We start from the raw sequence: 25,113 nt of genomic DNA, 5'->3' as shown, positions 1-25,113 counted from the left end.
AACATTCTAAGACAGAGCCCAGGAAAGAGAAGGTAACTACAGGTCACATCAATCTCCTGCTTACTGAGAGATCTCTGAACAGTGCAGGTAAAATACACTGGTGAGCTGCCACACAGCTGCTCCAGATGGGCCATTGTCCCAGTGCCGCCACAAGATCACCAGCCAGCACAACCCATCTACTACTTTCCCCCTCTGGTATCTTTCCTTTTGGAGAAAGGAGGAAAGCACTGGATTAGTGTTGAAAAAGCCTGAAGATTTCTCTCAAGTATTAACTAGATGAATTTTTTTTTTTTTTGGTCTACTCTAAATCCTTCATTTCCCTCTTCTTGGTCTCTGTCACAGTACTCTCTTCCTCTCCCTCATGCTGTCTTCTGACCTTTCACTCTAGGGCTCTACTTTTCCATTATAAAAATGTTCAGTATTTCTCATCTTACAAAATTCTCTGTTCTACCAGCCCAGAACTGTCATGAATCTTCCTACAATTTCCACCTCAAACTCATCAAGGCAAATGCATCCACTCACTAAAGGTCTAATCATCCAGACTTTAAAATATGGATCTTTTGCACCTCAAGAAAGTGCATGAAGATTTGGTTTTGGAAAACAAATCAGAATCTTAATTCTACTCTCAGTCTTCTTTGCTCACTGTTCTGACTGAACTCCACAAATCTGGGTTTTTTTGTGATGGCTTCCATTTTAGCTCCTCACTTTCACACTCACTCCCCTCCTTCCCTCTTATCTTTTGGAAGTCTCACCCAGAAACAGCAGCTTTGCATTTATGTAAATTCCTCTGATTGAGCACACTCTTCCTACTTCCTACTCCAAATGAATTTCTCTTGTCACACTGAAAAATACAGCTGGGTATAAGTTGAAAATAACTGTAAACTCAAACTAACTTTAACAGAAGTGAGATGCAATGAAAGTTGGCAAAAATTTTCTTTTCTTCCCCCTGAAATTAGTACCCACTCCAGTATTATATAAAAAGGCAATAATTTGTTTGAAGACATTATTTAAAATTTTACCCAAATCTTACTTCAAAAGGTTAAAGGACAGCTGAAATGAAAGACATTTAAAGGCCAAAGCAAATTTAAATATATTACCCCCTCAAGTAATAAAAAAAAAGGAAGTTCTTGCCAGAAAGAAATTACTTGAACAGTTTAAAGCTGCACAAAGAAGAAAATCAAGTTCATAAGCCACTGAGCTAATTTTTAGTGAAAGATTGCATACAGCTGAAGAACAGTTTTTTATTGCCACATCAACACAAAAGAACACAAAGGGAAATTTGAAGTGTCTATCTGATATAATGACTTCTTCACTGAAAATTACTTTGTTTCTTTTATTTGCTGCCGAAATAATGGTAAATTAAGGCAATCAGAAGGCATTTCACTACCACTGCTTATACTCAGTAAGCACAAATGCTAATGCTTTTGAATTGTAGTAGCTGTCTCCACACTAAGAACAAAATCATACTAGCTTCTGATTAATCAAAACATATCAGTTACTCTACTGTTAACTGAATTGAGATATAGATGGCTTCTCTCTACATTACTTCATAAATATGCATTTTTTAAAATAAAATGGCAATTGCCTACCTTTCATAATAATTTGTGCTTATTATTAGAATGACGGCTGTATTTGTTTCCATGCCATGTGTACTTAGCCAGATGTAAATTTCTGCAGAAAAGCCTTTTAATATGGATTTTCTTTTTTTTTTCCTTTTTTTTTTTTTTTAAGAGAAGAAGAGTAGCTACAAACCAAAGTAGAGTTAGTGAAATATGGTAGGCAGAAACAAAAGATTAGGAATCCCAGAACATTCCACATATTTGTGACAGATGTAGGCACTAGCATCCTGGAAATCCCAACTCCCACACATGCACATCGTGGCCATATGATATGCTCATGTGGTACAAATGTCACTGGAAGGATAAGGGCAGAGTTAAGCATTAGGAGTGCCTTATAACGGCAAGAGACACTAACCCAAATACCACTCACTTCAACTGCAGAATAGTGATTTTGGCATTACTCATACAACTTCCCTCATTTTTAGACAGCAAAAACAAACTAGTAAGGCTATATATACATTGAAACAGCAGTTCAGTTGCTTACCAACTAAATTCTTCTGTTGTCTTAGCTCAGAAATCATTTAACAAAATATAATTATCTTCAAGTGCTATTTTGTCAAACACCCCAGAAAGAAATCAGCCCCCACAGGCAGTGTGAACTATGTTCCCCTCTCTACCATAGGGCAAATACAGGGTATCTACAACAGGACTAGGACTTCCTGGGAACAGCCTGCATCTCAGTCCAGTACACACCATGGGTAACATGAATATGTAAAATAAAAAGTTTGAAAACGGGAGATATTAAGACTTCATTTTAAAATTGACACTTATTTCCCCCTACATACTACTTGAAATCTTTAGAGTCTGGTATTTTCACTTCTGATTCTCCAGAATGTTTCTACAGGATGCTACCAGTCCTCTGAGACATTAGTGAAATCAGGGCAGAGGGCGGAGAATACATCAGTTCAGGTAGGCTGGAGTTGGATTCTATTTTTTAAAAGTAAAAAGGAGAAGCATCTCTTATATAGCAAAGAAGAGGGCATATAAAATGTTCTTTTTATTTTCAGTGCTAACTAGCTACTTATGTGATATGAAACATGTGAGGAACTCCTAACATGGAAAATCACCAGTGCCTGCTTATGCAGCATTTACGTTGAGAAGTGGACTTGGTTCTTAGCCACAAACCTGCATAGTTAAGATTTCAAAGATGCTGCAATACTCAGGAATGTTCCCTCACACCACTCTTACTGCCCTGGGTTGCTGAAGGAATGGTCTGTAAAGCACTACTGCAGTCTGTAAGACAGATGGCTGAGTGATCCTGGACAGAAAATGGGGCATTTCTAATAAAAAGCTGAAAGTTCTGTTTCCCACAATTCCTTTGCATGATTTACAACAATTGTGGTAATTTAAAACCGGCAACCGCAGACCAGAGTGCTTGACTACTATTGTCTCAGTAGCACAATCAAATTACCCCTTTTGGGCTTTTACAATTAACTTGTTACATGCATAAGTTACCACTTCCTAAACAGTAATATTATCAGATGAAGAAATCCAGCAGGGAATAGCAACAAGAAAAATATTGTGAATGTAATTCCTAATCTGAGCCCGAGAGAGAAATCCTTTATCATAATATGCATTTTATGCATAAATATAATTTTAGAAACTTTTATGGTAATATGTTCTTTTACATTCCAGTCCTAGAAAAGGAATGAAGGAAGGATTTAAAAAATAAACATATAAAATTCCTGAACACTAAGATAATTGCATGTATGTTTAAGTAATCCCTCAGGCTCCCGGAGGTTAATTAAGACTCCAAGCTACAAAGAAACCAACCGACAAAGCTAACACCAGCCAGATACCTGCTTCTGTGACATGTTAGGATTGTCAATTATGGCAAGATCCTTTTGTAAGCATGCATTGTAAGCATGCAGCAAACATTGCTGCACTCCTGTCACTGTGGTATTACGCTGAGCAAGGGGGATGCAGAATAAAGCCTTCTTTACGTACCACCTTGAGGAAAAAATGAAGAATCACACAGGTAAGTAGCTTAGCAGTACTTGCTCTGTAAAATATCTGTAGAGTAAAAACCTGCAATCACTAGACACTTTTACTAAGGAATCTGGATGTTTAGTAAACAACAGATCTAAGAATTTCAGTGAAGGAAGTTGATGGTTCATGCTAATCAGATTCTTTCCTATCCAAGCAAGGGCATGGCATGGCACGGCATGGCATGGCACGGCACGGCAACAGTGACAGACACCAGTCTGTGTTTACACACTGCCCTGCCCAGCTGTGGGTGAAAAATGGTATGAATATTGTCTGTAGCTCCTTTGTTGCTGATCAAATCCTCTCTTCACAATCAGGTTTGTTTTAGTATGGTTCTGACCATGGAGAGACAGCAACCTCTCAGGGGTATATTTCCCACTTGTTTACGATGTGTTTGGGATTTCATCCAGCAATCTTGTGGCTTGCTCCTGGTTAAGCCCAAGTTATATCAGCCTAAAGCATTAAGGGAACAGCCCAGAACAGCAAACCTTCCACAACTTCAGCTGCAGAAATATCTTGTAGTAAAACAAAGATTTTGCAAACAGTATTGCAATTAGCTACTCTTAAATGCAGCAATAACTCGAAAATTTGCCTTCAATTAAATAAATATGAAGACTCAAGAAAAGTTACTGTACTGCTATGAAAAGATACCAACACCCAGGTGAGCAGTACCAGCCTCTTCAAAAACCTCCCTGATGGTGGCAGCTGTGTGACCATAAGGGTCTGCTGTACTATAAGAATCAAATACAGACTTCAAACCACCAAATGAGCAAAGAGCGCTCATTTAAAGAGCATTTTTGTTTTTGGAAGCATCAAGAGATACTGATTTGGGCTTAACTGCAGAAGAAAACTGAAACAGTTAGGTTTATACCAGAGAGCAAAAATGTCATGACCAGATCCCTACTCAGTAGAAATTATTATGGAGATATAAAACATCACAGAAACCCAGTTGGCTTTGCTACAGCAGTCTTCAAACAAAGAATAAAGAACTCAAGTGAATTTCCCTTATTTTCTCTAGTTCAAAAGTATAAATGCTTAAGAAATTTACATGAATATCAAGTATAAATAAACCAAGTCAATATGGGAAAAGAATATTTTCACCTTTTAGAAAAAGTCGTGATGGTGATGAGAAGTCTTTGCTTTTTCTTAATAAAACATGAACAGATCCCTTATCCTTTTGCTTCAAGGTCTTTTCCTGCTGTTCTCTATCTGTCACATACTTATTTTATTCTTAACTGAGAACATCAGGGGTTAATGATCTCCTTATACAGTGTTTAGCAAAAAAAAAAAAAAAAAAAAAAAAGGGTCTGTAATATTAAAAAGGAGAACAGCTTGCAATGGTATGCACTATATGTCTTAGACGTAGCTCAATAGCCTGACAAATAATAGACAAACATTCTTAGGCTTCTGAAGACAGAGGTTTTATGTCCACAGAATTATTAGTGCTTTTCAGAGTAACTCTTGCAATTCTTGGGCTTGTTATTTCTAGCTCAAATCTTGAAGAGTCTCATGTGTTTGCTCTTTTTGGAGAACATGTATTTCAAGTATTTCAAAAGCATATGAAAAACATGCTGCAGAGGTACAAATTACTATCCTTCTGTTTAACATCAGCCACTGTTATTTTCAGGTGTATTCTCTTATTCTGCTCCCCCAAAAAATCCTGGTATATCAATGCTATATTCATACAAGTCAGTTTCTTTTATTTATATTTCTTTACATTTAGACCCCTGCTTTGAAAGCCAATTACTTGCCAGCTGCCAGCTTTAGAAAGAAAACACAGAATGATGCAAATTAATCTGCTATTCAACAGAGCCAAGATGAATTGCTCATTAACTATAGGTCAACAGCATGAATACACTCAAAAACTTCCACAGCCTATATTTACCTTCTGTGCAACAAAAACTTTCTTACTGAAAGGCAGAGATCTGTCATCATCTATAGGCTTGTGGCAAACCAAATAGTTCCAAAAAGAACCACATGACTTCTTTATTATTGCTCCACCATCCAAATTATTTATAAGCAAACTTCAGTAGCTGCACCACCTGCAGTGAGGCAGAGTGCTCTGTCCTTTCTCTGGACTGCACCGGAGGACAGCTGCTGGCAGCCCTGACAGCATGGGAAGATGGCATTTGCATCAGGTACCTGAGGAGGCATCAAGAGCCACTCAGCTTCCACAGAAGCAGCCTACACACAGTATAATAGAGCCCTGCATAATATTCCACGGGATTTTGATAGATATGCTGGAAAAAAATGGATCAATTTCAGGTATTTTCCCACTGCAAACTCATGAATACAGCTCACACTTAATGCAGCCATCTTGTTTTAAGAAGCACCTAGCAAGTTCAATATATATATATCACAGGTTTTGGTTTGGTTTTATTTTTGTATTTAGGTGCTACTTATGCATATTCTAGTAGTAGTGGTAATTGACACACATACATAAAAGCAGTTAGACCTGAAAGCTCACTTTCTGAAAACCTGGACCGCTAGAGCCAAGCCTTAATGTTTTTAGTTTGGCTGCTATGTTATTTTTAATACAAGGTGGAACCCCACAACACTCTAGAGGAAGCTGCTTTGTATTTATAAGCTTTTGAATCCCATTCGCTGCAGGCATTACTAGATACAACTGCCCAGTGACACAGTGGTGGCCATCAAAAGCTGAGGTGATGCAGGCACTAGGTATTGTGATTTGAACACTGCACTGACTGCCGAAACCACAGGACAGCACCGAAGCATATAGACACAATTCAAAGTGTCTTGATGTTAAATATCAGGTTCTGGGAAAACAGACCTTGCTAAGACTAAATTGTAACATTTAGAGATTAATTATGTTATTGAGAGATACTTCCTAGTGTTTTGATACTACCAGAAACCAATTATACAATATAATAAGCACAAGAAAAAGAAAAACCTTGTGTGATGTCTCTGTTGGAAAGCCATTAAAAACAGTTTTATGTGATTATGAAATTGAAACTAAAATGCTATTCTGTCCTTTGAAATTAGATCTGCACCAAGTCAAGGCTTTAAAAACCCTTCGTCAATTTGGCCTTAGCATGCATCAGGACATGCCTTCCTCCATCACAGGAATTCACCACGGTTGCTGCTTTTCACTTGAAAACATTAGAAGAGTGTCCAGGTCTTTGTCAGCAAAATGCTGAAACAAAAATGACCTCAATATAGAAAGTCAGAAGAGGAGCAAAAGGACTAGTATCAGATGTCCCCACTTGGGCTGGGCGTCAAAATAAACACAGGAATGCTCCCAAGCACATTGCTCCTGAAAGAAGTTACCCCTTTCCAATGAAGCCTGGTTATCTCACCATGGTCTTTGGCAGATCTCTGGCTTGGGTCAAGTCCCACTTAAGAAAACAATTCTTAAGTGTGTTTTAAGAACAAAACATTTTAATAGTAAAGAGGTCGCCATTCTGCAGGTCCCAGTTCCAGGTATGCTTAAAGTACCCATCCACAGCTCCCAGGCAGCCGTTTCCACCTGCTGGGGACACCAATCTCAGAGAGATGCTGCAAGGCCTTTTTTAAGGGACTTTGGTACAACACTAGGAGCGCTACAACCATGCCTTGTCACATCCTGACCTTAGTCCAAATACCCCTGTGGTTCCCCCAGAATATGTAATCCAAGGAGGCTATCACGCAGAAAGGATAGAAGGATGAAAGACAGGTTCTGGTGTTCAGCAAAAGCACCTCTTGGAAGTATTCCTGGCATGGCAGGATGCACAAGACAGTACCAGCTTGCCCTGTTTCACACCAGCACAATCCCATGGTGCTGTTAGGAGGGTATCCCAGTGAAGTGATGGATAACCGCTATGTGAAAGAGCCAAAAAACTTTTTTAACATCCTGAAAAGAAAGGCAAACATCTCTACTAGTTTTAAATACTGTCAATCACATCAGCTGTCAAGCCACTTTCAGCAGAGGTGCAGCCTTATTAATAAACAGAAGCTATTAACAAAGACCAAAACTGTGAAGGTTCATAAGAGGGCATGCTGGGAATGGACACAGATATGCAGAATGCAAAATTCTGAGAAAATAAATTTAAAAATGCAAACCAAACCAAACCAACAAACAAAACCCTCCAAAAAAACCACCAAAACCCCAGGCCTTTTAACAGTCTACAATATCCCTAAGCTCAAAACTCTTTACCATACTGTAGGATGCTCAAAAGAGCTACAAATCACTTAAAATTTTCCATTGTATTGGAAGTGTTTTTCTGTAAAGGAGGGGATTTTTAACTAACTATGTTTATCATTAACATGAATATATTATACACCAATATGTTAGGCTGCAATAACAGCCGGGAAAGAAATGCTTAGTAATGGTTATTATTTGTACAGATTAATGGTAAAATAAAAGTGTGTTGTAAATTTGCTTGGCTGGTTTTATGACTACATATGTCACAACAAGACATTTATACTGTATGGATGTTTAATTTTTTATGGTCTGGCTGTGTCTTGAACTATTTTGTTGCACTCCTTGTGCCTTAAATCATTTACAACTGCATCATCCCTCCACTGGTTAGAGTAGTCACTTGTAAAGCACCCACTGAACTGTAAATTATGAACCACTATGATCCCAGGTCCATTTCAGACCCTGGACTGACAGATTATACCAACTGGCTTGATAAACTTGTAACAAAAGATTCAGGGTGCAACTGCTCAGCCAAAATACATGTGAGATGCAGAGTGAGTAAGGGCATAAATTAGTCTCCAAGCACAAACCCTTAAAGGGACACATCAACATCAGAACTCAGTTTTCCACAAAATGCTACTTAAGTTTATGTTACCCCAACTAAAATACACTGCTAGATTTTAGCTATTTTTCTAATTTTATGTAGTGTATTTGTCTTCCTAGTTGGTATAAAACTGTGATATACATACTAAAAATTAGTCTAAAATGCAGTAAAAAGCTGAGAGCAAAAACCACCCAGCAATAAAGAGAGACTACTAATTATTTATTAATTAAACCTTTACTAAAAATCAAAAATTAATTATTTTTCATGCTTTCTTCTATGGACTACTGTTTCTCAGGTCATTTGAAGCAAATCTTACCTCCCACTAGGCATTTCTACATCAGTTAGTGCAAGTCATAAAAAATGATAACTAAATCACCTTTGAAGTAAAAATACATAAAGACAAAACAAATACAGCTATCCCTTCATAAACTGATCACTTTGCAACCATTAAGTAATTCAGTAATAAGAATTTAACTACTGAAATGTCCACAAAGGAAGATAGAGAAGAGGAAAACATGACGTGAATGTCACCACTGGATGATCTATGTCAAGCATTATCCATTCTCTAATAATGGCAATCAAATCAAAACCTGTAAGGAAACACTAAAGGTGAGAAGGACAAAAGCACAACTTCACCAGATGAAAGCACAACTCCCATCCCTTTTGCAGACAGCAGCAAAGCTGGCCATAGTCTATACCATGGGACAAGGGTTCAAAACTTCATGTCTGTACAGTGTGTGCAAATACAAAGCAACAGAAACCCTGAGGACAGGGAGGAGAATGCCACCTCAGCCTTGTGACTAAACCTCACTTTCTGCACAGGTAAATAAATAATAATTAGTTTATAAAAACCTCATGATACAGAGAGTAGACAAACTGTATGCCCTTTTTTTTTTGGGGTGGCCTTTCATGAACTGGACAGAAAATTACATTTATTCAATATCCACTCCTGAGATCATAATCAAAACTACAGCATGCTTTACAAGTAAAAAGGTAGACAAGGGTTTTGAGACTTTAATATCTCTAACTCTATCAAATAAGAAAAACAATTATCAGAACACTGAAACCAAATTAATGTCTGGGGTTTTTTGGTGGTTTTTTTTCCCATTCTTTGTTTTGTTTTTTTAAACTAAACTGATTGCAGCAATCAATAAATAAGTTTCAAAGAGCTCTTTCAGTAAAGACCAGGCCTAGCCAGCAGGTATTACATTAACAGTCATTATCAATTAGGGCTCACTGGGCACAGACATTATTTACAAAGCAAGAGTTCTGGGAATCCACTTGTGTGCTAAAAGAACTTCTGTACTGCTCCAGAGTGATGTTAGCAAAGCTAAGTGCTGCTTCATTAAGTGCAGTACACACAATTCTTAATGGAGAGCAACTTTAATTGTCAGAAGGAGTCCATCTTTACCATCTAGTGTGGGATAAACACATTCATGTTGGGAATTTCAGGAAAAAGGGCAAACATTGTCTGTTTCTTTTTTTTTTTCTGTTAGAAAAAGATATCCTAAGTAAACTAGACAAACATTCTTCAGAGCTACTAAACTCTTTCATCCTTAGCAGACATAAACATAGAAATGGAAGGTTAAAAATTACAAAATATTTCACCTTCTGAGAGCTATCTCCTCAATTTCATTCAGGCAGACATTGATCACTCCAGTTTCTAATGGAAATAGCCACGCAAGGGAAAGAAAAGAGGACAAGTATTTCTGATGAGTCATTTTTTTATTTCTCAATAAATCCTTCTCCTCCCTTCTCTAAATGCCTCTTCCAGTAGGTACAAACATCAGAAACATATTTATTAAGTCATACGTACTTTTGAAAAGGCTGCTCTTTTGATTTTTTGATGATTACAAAGCATGCAAGCTACACAAACAGAAATATCGCTGTAGCTGCATTTGACTTGAAGACACAAAGGAAATGTGTTAGCTAATGATGCTGATGGTCAGCAGAGCAACAAAACAAACCTCTGTTCTTGGTAATCAAGATCTGAAGAATTTAGGTTTGGGTGCAACAGTATGAGCCATAGATGACGTGTAGATAAACTGCAACATTCACTGCAAGAGGAGAAGGTTCTGGAATGCTGTTGATATTTGCTCTCAGACAATGAAACAAATATACAAATGAATATATCAGTTTCTTTTTAAGAGGAAAACATCTTAAGTAGTCAATTAAGAAGATTTTTAAAATCCTCCAATGCAATCAATTAAACATAATTGTCCCTCCTTTTAATTAAAGGCCACTTGTCACCACCCTGAAGTGACAAATAAATTGCAAAGGGCGAAACAGTTCAGTGTTCATCTGTCTCCCAATGATAAGTGGCACTAAGTGTCATTGAGATGGTTTAACTGTTGCTTAAAGAAAAAGTATGAAGAAGAGAAGGCAGGATGTGTCTTCACTTTTAAAAGCAGCTTAATGGTGAAACACACTGAAATTCCTGTACTTTGGTAAAGTTTGGGTAACATCCTCTGAACTGGGAGCACACTCTCCCAAGATAACAATTTAACTACATGAATTCTAGCAAGCAAACACAACTGCTGGTTATTTTAACATGGAAAGCAATTTTTAAAATATTTTTAAACAAGTATGACTCAGTGCTATACACTAGTTTTACTCCTGTCCCTTCCTTGCACTTGAAACAGTTTGTCCAACATTTCCATGACACAATTCACCTTGTTGCTCCTCCTCAACACTGTCCAGACTTGAAATGAGCCCTTTTCACAGAGATGCATGTGTTCTCACTCTTCACCAGTGATTTCTACACTGGCTCATGCTTAGAAATTGTACTGCAGAATCAGGACCTAAGTAGTGTCAACCTTGAGAAAGCAACTAATACACAACACATATGTCTGTACGTCAGTTTTCTCACAGGTTGAGAAAGAAGATGTATAAAAAGATGCTGTTTCCACTCTCTTTATTTTAAATAGCTGAGAAATTCATATGCCAAAGATAATGAATGGGATTGTATTAAGAAGTTACATGACTTGCCAAGCTTACCACAGGCATTCAATGTTCAAGATGCTAGCTTAAAGTTGTGCTTAAAAATGAGCTTTCGTATTTCTTCTGAGGCATCAGCCTTTAGGATTTACATTTGCAAAATCAGTGTACGCAACACTGAAGGCTGTAAAATTTCATTAAAAGCAAGAGGAAGGCATATTGCACCTCTTTGAAAATTGAATGCTTTTAGGCATTTTATAGCACTATGTGTAAGATCAAATCTCGAGCAAGGCGCTAAATGGACATGGAGGTAAATAGGGAGCAAACAAAACAGAATGAACCTTGTTACATATATTCACCTCTTTTCAGCACCCAACCCCCTCCAAATATGACAGTATCAATAAATAAAAAGGACTAATGAGAAAAGAGGCTATAGCCCCCAAAAGGCATTTAACATTACTGACTGTCACAATATTCAAATGGACAGTGCCCTTTTAAAAAAACCCAACTCTTTATTACAGTCAATTGTCTTAAGCAGAAGCTCATATCCATAATCTCTCAAAAGGCCACCAGCCTCCCTCAAGTAGCTGAGTGTAAATGGTAACACTGTACACAAAAACACTCTTCCCTCCTGCCTGGTTTGCAAATTTTTATTTAAATATAAATAGCATTAACTTTCTCCATGTGATTAATTTAGCAGGTTAAAAGGTTCCCAGGAATATACAGTACTCATTTAAGTGGCCCAAGGTGAACAGTAATTATATCTGAGCTGTCATAGTGGAAATGGAATGCAAAGTGATTAATGCTGTACAGGGAAAAAACATTATTCCTCAATGCGGAACAGCCCCATCTTCAACGCCTCTGTAAACCAGTCCTTACAACCCAGCACTCCCCTCTGTCTTTCTTACCCCCAAAATGTGTGAAAATAACAAAAGATAAAAGAATCCAGCATCTGGATTAAGATGAACAAACAGGCTGCTAAATGGAAGCTCACTTTTTGATGCATGTGCAGTCATGGTCAGCCTCAAAGGCAAAAAGAAGCTGGGATGTCCTAGAGAAGGAGATAGGCTGGAGAACAAGGGGGCAATCTGTACCCAAGATGAGTGAATGGATGTCAGTAGGTGACCCCTGACAAGTCTCACCTGCGGCAGCCTCTCTGAGATACCAGCCCTTCCTACTTGCCCAACAGTCAGAACTCCCAGCTGAACATCACACCCATGTGCTACCGGCCCATCTCCATCTCTAGGTACCCACCCCATCCATTCATTGTCTCTGGTAATGTGAAAATTCCCATCCATGGTGCTAAAAAATCAGTAACATAGGAAATGTCCACTATGCATCCCACCAAGTGCTTTCACAGCAAGAGAGAACAATTACCCTGAGCACAATTTGGAAATTGTGCTTGTATTATGTTTTCCAGGAATAAGCCATCTGACAGAATAAACAAGAAAATGTGTAAAGGGATCAGATGGAATTTTAAAGGCAAAATTATTCTGTGTGAGAGCAACAGCCCTATGTACCCAAAAATCAACAACTAGATTCCAAGTATTTTGGAATATGAACTCAGTATTTCTTTTGTTATCAAAGTTTACAAACCTGAGTTGATGCCAAAGAGAAAGGGAACATTCTCATTTTGCAATAGACCTCAGGGAGAATGAAAGCCTTTATGAGGGTTCTCCCTGTAGCCGAAGACAAACAGCCTGCCAGCTTAGAAGCTGTGTTTGCAAAGTTTTGTAAGCAGCAGTTAGGATCCAAAGGGAAGCTCATACTGCAGATGTTCAGCTTGGCAATTGCAGTTACCACCTCAGTCCATGAAGAAAGGAGAGCCAAGACCTTTACACATCAAAAACCAAACAGGACTTTGGTGTTGGCTCTGACAAAGAGCAGCAGGGCACCAATGTCATGCTAATACAGCATGGGACTTGTCCAAGATCCACAGCAAATCCTGTCATGCCCACACCTGACCTGGAAATAAAAATGGATGTTTTGTGTTTCACTAAAGCAATTTTCAGCCTGAAGTTTCCTCTTACACACATTTTTTTGGGGCAGCATCTGAAGGGGAAAAAAAAAGAAAAAAGAAAAAAACAAACAGAAACCTGATCAAATCAAGGGATTTCTCATGATTTAATACACTTTTCTTATTGCTGTACTACAAGATTTAATGTGTCATATTGCACCACTGACCAATGTAGTGTAAAGAGTTACAGGCTAGGCAGCAGTTTTGCCAGGAGAAGAGGGGAAAAAACCAAATCAGTGGAAATCAAAAGGGAAAAAAAGTTGATGAGAAAATGCCATTGTCTCACAGGCACCTGGAATGCTGTAGCACATTAATGGGAGCAGCACATGCTAGAGGGCTTCTCCTTTCCAATACTGCTGCCAAGTGAAAGACACTGCCAAAGAGGGCAATGAAGATAAAATGTTCAGAAAACCTGATCTGTGGAGAAAGCTTAAGAGAGTGACAGTTTGTTTACAGAGGAGATGCAAGACTTGTGAGGGAGCAAGGAAAAGGGAGGCAAGCCCAAAGCATTGCAGCCTGGAAACCACGCTCTTGGTGGTGAAGCAGTTCTTTTCCAGCTAGGTAATAAAGAAAATCAAAACAACCCTGTAGCACACCCTGTGGAGCTCACTCAAAGGTGCTGAGGGTCTCTGCAGACCCATCCAAATGAGAGGAGACAGCTTCCTATGCATGCTGCACACTCTCCAAAGGACAGAAGTGCATCCACTCACCAGAGTGAGCACCAGAGGTGCCCACCATGGCACCAGCAGCAGCATTATGTCTACCACAATCTTTGCCCAAGAGTAGTATCCTGCATAATCAATACCTTGCATCAGTAACAATCATTTAACAAAATTCTGTCTTTTACAAGGCATTTCAATATCTTCATGAACACTGTAAAATACTTATTTCTCTATTAAAAAAACCCTGACAGCAGTTACCCTGGCAGCAAAAAACAGTTTAGTAACAGACCCTTCTGGGGACATGAAAAAAAATTCAGTTGGCTTCATTCATGTTGATGCATAATTCTATAGGAAGACTAAAATTCATATCTCTAGCAAATTTATATCATTTTATGCAATACAAAATATTTTTGTATTTGTATGAATGCACTTGAAATTATTTGAACTTATTTGGACTTATTTGAACTTTTTAACTCATTAAAATAATCCTTTAGACTGAAAAAGTTTTTATTTTAAATGTGTTTATCCAGTCCAGCATTTATGAGTTACACAGTCATGACTACTTCTGAGAGATGAAATTTTACTCTAATTCAAGCCAAAATTTGGAACTGGTTTGACTTCTTGAAAACTTTTTTATTCCAGAAAAATTACTATTTATTTCATTCAGTCAGAGGCAAGCCTATAGTGAAAAGTTTATACACGTCATTGCACCAAAGAGACTAATTATCTTCATTGTAAGTTAAAAATTCCAGGATTCCTGTGCTGTCATATTTCATCAGGCTATATTCAACATTCCTTTAAAACCTCAGATTTCAGGAAAATATTTTTCTACAGCTATTTTAGCAAGGCACAAAAAAGCAACTAATACTGGGAATCATTAGATTAGGAATACAGTCTACAAAAGCACAAATACTCACCATGCAGTACAGCCACAGGTGACTATATTTGTTTTGTTCAGCACCATAAATTATCCCTCTATTCCTGAATGCTGGCAGTTCTCCATGGCAGGTATCTTCATATTTGTTTAGCATAGCTGACTGAATTGCAAACCATGACTGTGGCACTGTATAAGTAATAAATTATTGTCACCTGAGGCAAGAGTCTTTGCTCCTGTTTATCACAGTAGGCAGCATATTACCAGTAAAATTCAGCAGATACCACTGAAAAGCAGGCTCTAAACTGAGGTGGCTGAGGTGGCCTTGCAGTTCCCATAGTCTGTTGAGTCTTTACAGAAGGCAAATGACAAATCTGGTGGAGACACTTAATACTACATCATGTGAGTATTCTTCCGCAACTTTAACAAACTTTGGAGGCCACCCACACAGACAAGCTACCATCAGGTCACATTTCCCCTGTGCTGGCTGGTACATAGGGCTGGCAAAAATCAGCTTTGTGCATGGCCAAAACCGACTTTGCTGTGGGCTGGTCCCAGAAGGATTTGACTAGCCCTTCTTGGTGACAAGGCAGGCTCCTGCCACAGGATCCCATCTCTCCTGGAACCAGGCAGTTGTAGAACAAGTTGCATCAGCCCAATGAAAACAGCTTCCAGTTAGGGGTGCAGCTCATGGAGCCTACACTACAGCTCCCGTGGCTGAGAGATGAGAGCCACCACAAATAATCAATCTGGGCTTAAATTTGCAGCCGTAGCCTTTGAATGTAATTTCACATGTGAATCTACTATAAGCAGCCTGCATATTGACACAAGCCCCACAAAGCTGCATGACTTCATTTCAGTGACTCTGAAGATTTACATTCTATATGAGAAACAACAGCTATTTTAGGAGATAACAGGCTTCCGATACCCCAGCACATTTCTAGAGTAGTCAAACTGTCAAGTGACTGTCAAGAAAGAACAAAACCTAAAGAAGCAAAGGAAATGCCAGCTGGGGAAACTCCTATCTCCATTGACGCAGTTTCTATTTACCACTAGCCTCAGGTGAGTTATTGTAGCTCACTTGGTAGCCTATTGGAAGGGTCAGAACTACAAATCTGCTTCTCTGTACACATTTACGAATTTGTGCATATAAAATCTGATATGCAATCTCAATGTTTTCCTTCAGTAAAACATGCCACAGTATTCAGAATGCCCTCAGGGAAAAATCACATACTTACATTCTTTGAAAGTAATTATATGCTTGATGATTAATTCCAGTTATGAAATGCAATAGTCTTACTTTTTCAAGACAAAATGCTTACTGATAATAAGAGACAAAGCAAGTTACTCTTTCAGAAAGGAAGAAGTTATTATGTCCACACATTTCCTTCTCCCAGTAGTTTTCTACCTCACAGAATGACAGAATGGCTTGGGCTGCAAGGAACCTTAAAGGTCATCTAGGTTCCAACCCTACTGCCATGGGCAAGGAACTCTTTCACTAGATCAGGTTTCTCAAAGCCCTATCCAACCCAGTCTCGAGTATCTTCAGAGATGGGGCATCCACCAGCTCTCTGGGCAACTTATTTCAATGCCTCACCACCTTCACAATAATGAATTTCGTCTAAATGTCTAATCAAAACCAATTCTCACTAATTTTAAAGATATTCTCCCTTGCCCTATCTCTGCCTGCCCTTGTAAGAAGTCCCTCTCTGGTTTTCTTGTAGAATTCTCACTTTTTTCTTCTTTTTTTTTTTTTTTTTTTCCCTAGCCTAGCTTAAAAAAATAATCAAATGCATTTTCTTGTCTACAAAACACCCAGGAACATGCCAGAAAGTAATTAGGAATGACAAGCATATAATGACATACAAGCTGCAAGTATTCAGTTTTCAGTCTGGAAAATAAAACACTTAACGGATATGGAATGCTTTTGCTCCAGCTCTTTTATGCATAGCTGGCATGACTGATCTGAAAAATAAGAGAACATGTGCCAGTCTACTTTTCAGGCAGAGTTCAAACAACAGAGAAATTTAAACAGAGGAAAAAAAAATCAGACTAACCATACCAGGTGACTGAATTAACTTTGCAGAGCGACAACAAGTGTATCCGAGGGCCTGCGGTAAGTCTCCACAAAGAGACTGGTTTGTACTTGAAGCATGCCTGATTCCTATTTTTTGCTAAAGAGCAAGTTTTTAGCCATTCTGAGACTGGTGAAGAAGTGCTTGTTTCCTGCAGGTAAGTCATTATGTGGCAGAGACAAGAGTTGCAAACTAAGATTATCTTAGAGGATACCAACTAGTGAAGTTTTAGTTTTTCTGGATTTATGAAAATAACTTCTAAAGAAGTTTGACAGCTCAATGTGAATTTTCTGAAACTATGCTGAATTTTGAGCAAATGCTTAGAGATCTAGTATTGTAGGAAAGACTTCAAAATAAGCAGATTTGCTAGTGAGCAACAGGATGAACTTACACTTTGACTAAAAACTTTCCCTTAAATCTCAACAGAAGCAGAGTTCCTCAGGCTCTGCTTGCTGATGAACAATGGAGGAAAGTTTTATGATGGAAAAAAAATTTGTTTTTTTGTTCTGCAACTTAGCAGCAATAGGTTATCAAAGACGTATCTGTCCCAAATAATGCTGGCACTGTATTTCAAGTACTTAGCAAAATAGCTGTGCAGCATATTATTGTCCTGTGCCTCATAGGACAGGCTTGCTGCCAACTGGGTCATACAATAATCAACAAACCAGACTCCAGAAAGGATGCTAGATTGCTCCCAGCAGCACCTACCCTTGAAGCAATCAAACATACTTAGTGAGTATAGACCTGGATTTTCACTTTATTAACAAACTGTGCAAAGGGGTTTGATCAGCAGATAACTTCATACTCAGCCGGGACTCTTTAATTCATGTAAACCTTTCAGCTCATGCTACTGCCAAAAAGAACAGCTGGAGGAGGAATAGTCTGTTTGTAGGCTCCCTGGACTCTTGGGTTGGATACACTATCTATGAAACACAATCACCACCAGGCTTATTACTACTTCCAAGTAGTTTTTGCACAAAAACTAAGAGCACAATACATTCAAAACTACACCAAAATACACAAGTATTCCCCTCTTCCAAGAGGAAGAAAAAAATAAGTATGAGGTTCTGCTATGGTTTGGAAAGCAGTGCCATGAGCAGAGGCTTCGAAGGCTCACATCTGGCTGAGGTCTTTCTGAACTCACTGCACAGCCTCCCATGCAGTCATGGACAGGGTTATGGCTCCATTCCTAGCCACAAGCTCCATATCACTTCCAGGAGCTACTGCTTGGGAAATACAGACCAAATCTTTCACTCTGATCCCACAATCTGTGCTCCAACCCTTTTTTCACAGCTACACTGAAATCCCAAATAGAAGCTGCTGTATGCATTCCCACAGATAACAGGGTAAAGGTGAGAAAACTTCCTCATAAATATAACTTCTACCTGCTGGTGTGTCATTCAAAGTCTAGAACAGTTCACAGAGGATTAATAATCCCCTAAAACAACTGTACTGATAATTGTCTTTGAGCAATTTCAGAAACTAATTCCCACCACAGTGGTTGCTGTTCTCTTTCATTCAGCATGAGCATCTGGCAACAAGTGATTTCACTGAGTAATCTTGGCAAAACTTGGAGACATGGTTTTGAATTTCCTCCACAACTTCTCAGTGCCCAACTCTACTAATAGCTGAAGAGAAGCTACTCTTGTGGGTCTTCCTGACCCCATGATAAATATATCTAGTGGTCCACATGGCTCTTTTTTACCATTTCAACATTTGCTTAAATTGTTAACAATTAAATGACCATGCTTTACACAGTGATTTGATGGTAATCAAGGCAAGAGCAGCCAGTACTTAACACCCATGAATACATGTTTTGAGACAAACAATATCAAGAAGTACTAACACTACATAAAATACACCTAAAATCTGTAAAATTATCTGCAAATAGTTCCCTAGAGCCTTATGTCATTACTCAGAAAGGAGTTACAATGACAGTTTTGAAAGCATCATTTCTCACCCATCCCACACACCACGAGTCTGCAAAGAAAAAGTCAAAGGAATATGAGCATTTGTTTTGACTTTTTCTAATGACAAAACAATATAATGAATGGCATTCATTCTTTCCTGTAGTAACTGACAAGACAAACACAAAGAAAGGAATGGTAAGGGCAGTAGGGATCAAAAGTCAATGCAAAAAGCCAGAGCTGCCGATAAGCAACTATTTATAATGTAGAACACACAAAAGGTCAGTGCTGTTGAGGCAGAAGCACGTACCTTCCATCCTTGACCCACATTGTTACAATTACTTGATGTCTCAGTCCCTTCATGCATCTCAGAAAACTTACACATGGTAAAGTATAGATATTAGCCTGTTAAATGTCCTTTTGGTACTCCTTCTTGTCATTTTTCTAATGTCCAAATTCCTCCAGTACTGTTTGTGTGACTATAGCACCAGCACAAATGACTACCAGTCACTAGTGGATGAACTGCACCAATGGAGCAAAACATAGATTGACATTCCTCTTTCCCCGGAAAATGCCTCATTTCTGTCCAGTAATTGCCTTACTGAATACAGCTGCTTGCTCAGCCTTCCTTCTCTATTAGCAAGTTACCACCTCCAGTGGTGCTACACTTCTACTGGCTTCTGCAGCTCTGCCTTTCAGGGATGGACACATGACCCATAGGCTAAATCATCATGTGCTTCTCTGGTATTAGAGATCACCGACTGCTCCAATCACCGAGTTCATATATGTTAGCCCAAACTCAGAGAGACTCCAATTTCTGCTCAATAGAAGCAAAGGGAGAGGCGCTGGTGAGGGACAGGGGATGGCAGCTGTGTTCGCAGGCTGCTGGATGCTCAGCTGAAGTCACAGCTGCCATCTCTGCCTGAGCATATCCAGCACTTTCCCCAATCTGGTTTCACCCTGTGTTGTCTGAAAGGCTCCACAAAACACAGCCTGTAAACAAGCACACTGTTTCTGACCAGCTATTTTAATAACATTTTGCAAGAGTACCTATCTGTATTCTTAGGATAGGGAGTGATCAGAGAATCTGGAAAATACCAATCTACTGGGATATGAAGCAACAATAAAAAGTCACAGGAAGAGAGAGCTGTATGACCTTCAGGCCCCAAAACCACAGCTGAGGCTCTTGCTCTGTGGTACTGCTCAATCTTAATGGGAATGAATGTATTTCTCTCATTTTCAAGGTATTTGGTCAGATCAGGTGTCTGAGATGTAGAAAGTGGAAAGGATAATTCTTCTTTTGCCCAGAAAGCCACAGTTCTGCTTCTTATAAATGGGATTGTATATAAGAACAGTTCACACAGACAGTCACAGCCTTTCACAAGATCAGGTTCCCTGGCAGGAACCTTTCAGAAGTTCAAAAACCCCCAACAAAAAAGTAACTAGAGAGAGATAGCTCTTCTATTTCAGCTGTAACAACAAACAGTTCCAGCCCTTTTTTATTGACAGCTTACATTTTGTTTTCACAGTCCAGCATCAGTAAATGAAACACAAACTGCAATACAAACAGTATATATACCAACTCCTCACATATAAAATGAGTATGTGAATGACACCATCTACTTGATGCAAAAATACCATCTTTCTGTTCCTTTTATTTTTACATGCTGTTAATACTGCAACTAGTATGCCATTTGGAAAGCATAGCAATGCAAGCCACTGACAAAATCAGTCCTACACTTACTTACACTTAAGTATTTCTAGTCCTAGCATAGTTCTATCCATGAAACACTATAATCTTTACAATAATAACAATTTTTAAAAATTTTGAATCAGTATGAAAATACACTTCTAGATGCAATTCAAACAACATTAGAATTTTTCAATCATCTTGAGGAAGCTGGGTTTTTTTATGTGTTTTAGTCTAGCCACCTCAAACATCCTTAAACAAATCATTACTCTTTGTCTTAAACATGCACTTTTGATTACTGGCCACCTAATGTTCACTTAAATGTTCACTGAATGTTAAATGTCCATTAAGACAGTGGAACCAAATGCTTCAGAGCCTATAACTTCAGTCTTTCCAATTACCATTAGTTTCCCAGGCTTTCATGTACTGGTCTTCCTACTTGCACATATTCCATTTTGCTTCATAAATTATCCAGAATCTGGCTCTTGATCATTCAACCTCTTCTCCTTTTCTGCGTGATTTAGTAAACTGAAACACTAAACATATTCTAACACTGTGAAAAACTTCTTCCCTCTTCTAATTTAAGATCTCCTGTGATTAACTTGGCTCCTCGTTTCCTTGGGTTTGAAATAACGTTCAAACAATAGGCCAAAATTATTTTTTAAAATCTGCAACTCCCACCTCAGCAAAAAAAACCAAAACAACAGGAGCGTGACTATAGAAAGTTCTACAAGAAAATTCCCATTATATCATTCCATGTCAATATGAACAACTAGTCAGGAGGAGCCTCTCTTCCTAAGTCCTATCTTTTTTTCCTTTCAATAGATGGATTATTCACACCAGCTCCACAAAGCTCCCTTGGGCTTTTATGGAGAGAGCTCTTCACCTTCACCTGCAGTATTACAACAGGAGAGGATAAGAGACCTGCAATAATTTTCACAATATACTCATAATCTTAATAAAAAATTAACTTTTTATATTTGAAGAAAAAAGCAATTGAACAGGCCACAACAAAAACACAGGTACAACAGTAAACAACATTACTTTTCGCATTATGGCATTAAGTGCACTCATCTATGCCACAAGCTGGATCAAAGATACAAGAGCCAAACATATTACTTAGTTTCCCTGTATGCTAGGTACAGGTCTTATACCATTATATATCAAAAGCCTGAAAAATCAAAGATCATAGAAATATTAAAGGTTGGAATGCACTGTAATGATTATCTAGCCCCAATCTCCCTGTCATGTGCAGGGACACCTCCCACTTGACCAGGCTGCTCAAGGCTTTGTCCAACGCTGTCCTAAACACTGCCAGGGCTAGGGCATCCACAGCTTCCCTGGGCAACTGTTTCACTACACTCATAGTAAAGAATTTATTGTATCTAACCTATCTATTATATCTATCTTATATCTAACCTAAATTTCCCCTCTTTCAGTTTGTTCCCATTACTCCTTGCCTGTCTCTACAGTCCCTGATAAAGAGTTCCTCTCCAGCTTCCCTGTAGGCTCCTTCAGATGTTGGCAGGTTGCCATGAGGCTTCCACACAACCTTCTCTTCTCCAGGCTGAACAGCCCCAACTTTCTCAGCCTGTCTTTTTAGGGGAGGAGCTCCAGCCCTCTTACCAGCTTTGTGGCTTCCTCTGGACTTACTCCAGCAGTTCCATGTCCCTCTTAAACTGGGGACACCAGGGCTGGACACAGTGGTCCTTGTGGGGTTTCACAGAAGGAGAACAGAGGGGCAGAATCCCCTCCCTAGACCTGCTGCCCATGCTCCTTTGGATGCAGCCCAGGATTCCCATGGTTTTCTGGGCTGGGAGCACTCACTGCTGGCTCATGGTGAGCTTTTCCTCGGCCATCACTCCCAAGTCCCTCCTCACGGGGCTGCTCTCAACCACTTCTCTGCCCAGCCTGTGGGTGTGTCTGGGATTGTCCCAGTGCAGGTGTAGGACCTTGCACCTGGCCTTGCTGAACTCCCTGAGGTTTGCCTGGTCCCACCTCTCAAGCCTGTCCAGGTCCCTGTGGATGTCATCCCTTTCCTCTCCTGTGTCGACTGCCCCACCCAGCTCAGAGTCATCAGCAAACTTGCTGAGCCTGCCCTCGATCCCACTGACCATGTCACTGACAAAGGTGTGGGACAGCATCGGCCCCAGGACCGACCCCTGAGGGACACCACTCGTCACTGGTCTCCATGTGGACAATGTACTGCACTGTACTGGACCACAACTCTGTGTAGCCTTCCAGCCAGCTCTTTGTTAAGCAAGTAGTTGATCCATCAATCCATGTCTCTCTAATTTACAGACAAGCATGGCCTGCAGGACAGTGTCAAACTGCATAAGCCCATGTAGACCTAATCAACTGCTCTGCCCCTTCCAGCAAACCTGCACCTCCATCACAGAAGGTCACCAAATTTGTGAGGCAAGACTTCCCCTTTGTATAAAGCCATGCTAGCTTTACAATGATGTATAAAGCAAATATTCTTGTTCCTCTTGCTTCAATGCAAGTTATGCAGGCCCCTCACACCACTTAAAGAGGTGAACGCCATGCTTCCTTACTGTCAGCACCAGCACCTCTGTGGTCAGCTAGAGCCCTGAGAACCATCAAGCAGAATCCACTGTAGTAGGTTGACTGTAGTCAACCTACTTGAGTGTGCCTTGTGGCAGATGAAATTACACTCCACTGAAAAAATCTGGATGTAGTACAACCAAAGAAATTAATTTTCTCAAAGCTATCCATTATTTCAAGAAAATTAGCTGTTCAAACAAAATACTTACCTAGGAACCAGAGGTACAGACTTCTTTACAACAGTGACTTCTTTTTCCGGAATGTTTTCTCAACTGATATAGCCATCCTTATTAAAGCACCTCAGAGCTGGAAGATACCAGAGCTCATCACACAGTTCCACAAAAATAGCCTTTCTCACAGGGAAGTGGAGGGCCATTTCTCCCCCTCTGAGGCTGCAGTCCCTCCGTGCTGTACACGCTGTCCTGCAGCAGCAGAACTGGCTGGTGTACAGCCAGCCAGCAGTGACCGTATCACATAACAAGCACCTCTCCTGTGCAGTGTTTGTTAGCAACACCCAGCACGAGCAGGCCCAGAGGCACACTGCCGCTCTCCAAAGGTCAGAAATCACAGCTGAAAAGTGTAAAGCACTGTCTCACACACTCTTTCTGATCCTACCACAAAAACATTGCAGCTGTAAGATAAGCTCATTCACACATGCCGGACCAGTAGGCTGGCACTATTTGGAACAAGCACCAGCCTGTAATGTTTCAGCTGCATGTGTTGCAGTTGTATGTGTGCCTTAGCCAAAACCTGCAAACAGATTCTAGAAAAAGAGCAGGATTTCCCACTGCACCCTGCAAATCATTCCTTCAGGTGGCTCAACACCCTAAACCAGCCAGGACTCAACTTACAAGACCAAAGCCCCAGAACAAGCACAGCTCACCAGGCTTGATCTATGTGTCCTATGAAAGAGATGACCCGGTAGAGTCCTGACCATGCTGTATTCCACTCTGTTTACTTAACATCTGACTTAGTCCTTAGAGCTACTCTGCTTGACTGCAAACTGTCACAGTCATTACAAAAGCTATGGTTTTCTTAGAGGTTTCAAGTAAAAGTTCCACAGTGCTCCCCTGCTATACTGTAACAGGCTCAGACATAAAATGCAATCAAAACCCAAAGATACAGCAGCTTTTAATTGTTCTTCTCTCAGTCCTTGCATCAGATCTTCCTTATTCTTGGCAGAACAGGTAAAGTTTGGTCCCAAACCAAACCACAACCGGTCTTCTTCAACCCATGCAAAGCAAGGGACAAGAACCACCATCTAGAAGGAATCCTACTTTCTTATCACTCACTTTTTATAGCATCACATAAGGCCATTAGCAATGCCACAAACCATCAAAACACCAAACAGTTAAAGCTGTTCTGGATGAAAACAGTAAACAAGGCATTGCTAAGAACAACTATAAAGTAGGCTTGTAACATGGCTCTTGAGCAAACACAGTTTAATAAGCATTCCATAAAAAATTTAAACAATATTTTCAGTCATGCAATGAAGAAGAGCCCAACTCATTCTCTAGGTCACACTTACATAACACATGTATGAAAAAGGCAGGCAAAAACAAAGAAACATGAAACACAGCAGCAATCAAACTGCTTGATGCAGCTGGTAAACAGGCACGTAAGGCAGAAACTGACTGCATGCTCATTTAGCTGAGACAGCTGAAATAAAATGGGATGGTTCTTTCAGTCTGTTTCTTCCGTCCTACAAGCTGTACTTAATGGTCAGACTATCCCCAAACTCCAACAGGCACAAAGGGAGTTGTTTGGCTATACCAATAAGGTTGTAGAGATACACTGTGTATGCATTAAAACCCAAAACTTTTGCATATTGGTCAGGCACAAAGATATCTGTTCACAGGACTAACACAGGTACAGTTTTTACAAACCATCAACTCATCCTACAGATTCACTGCAATATGGAGTTTTACTGATCCTGTTTTCTCTTAAGGCAGTAAAATTCAAATTCTATTTAAATGCTTGAATGCTGTAACATTAGAGCTGTTATTACTAACCTCTTTCCAAACTTCTCTCAGAGTTGT

The 25,113-nt window shown here is 39.5% G+C and overlaps 1 protein-coding gene across 8 annotated transcripts in view; it reads right to left on the bottom strand.

The window, feature by feature from the left end:
• Nucleotides 1-25,113, bottom strand: part of GHR (growth hormone receptor) — a 150,731-nt gene that overhangs the window by 89,195 nt on the left and 36,423 nt on the right. Inside the window, exon 1 of one of the 8 annotated variants that reach the window (XM_038125368.1) lies at nucleotides 23,284-23,878. The exons of the other annotated variants lie outside the window; for them this stretch is intronic. The gene's annotated coding sequence lies outside the window, so the exon portion shown is untranslated. Of the gene's footprint in view, nucleotides 1-23,283; nucleotides 23,879-25,113 lie in introns of those variants that run through there. 8 annotated transcript variants of the gene reach the window in all.

Source organism: Motacilla alba, chromosome Z (assembly GCF_015832195.1).
Source record: "Motacilla alba alba isolate MOTALB_02 chromosome Z, Motacilla_alba_V1.0_pri, whole genome shotgun sequence".
In the NCBI taxonomy this organism is placed as follows: Eukaryota; Metazoa; Chordata; class Aves; order Passeriformes; family Motacillidae; genus Motacilla; species Motacilla alba.
The sequence above is the reverse complement of the archived record's forward strand: the minus strand, read 5'-3'. Positions and strand labels throughout refer to the sequence as shown.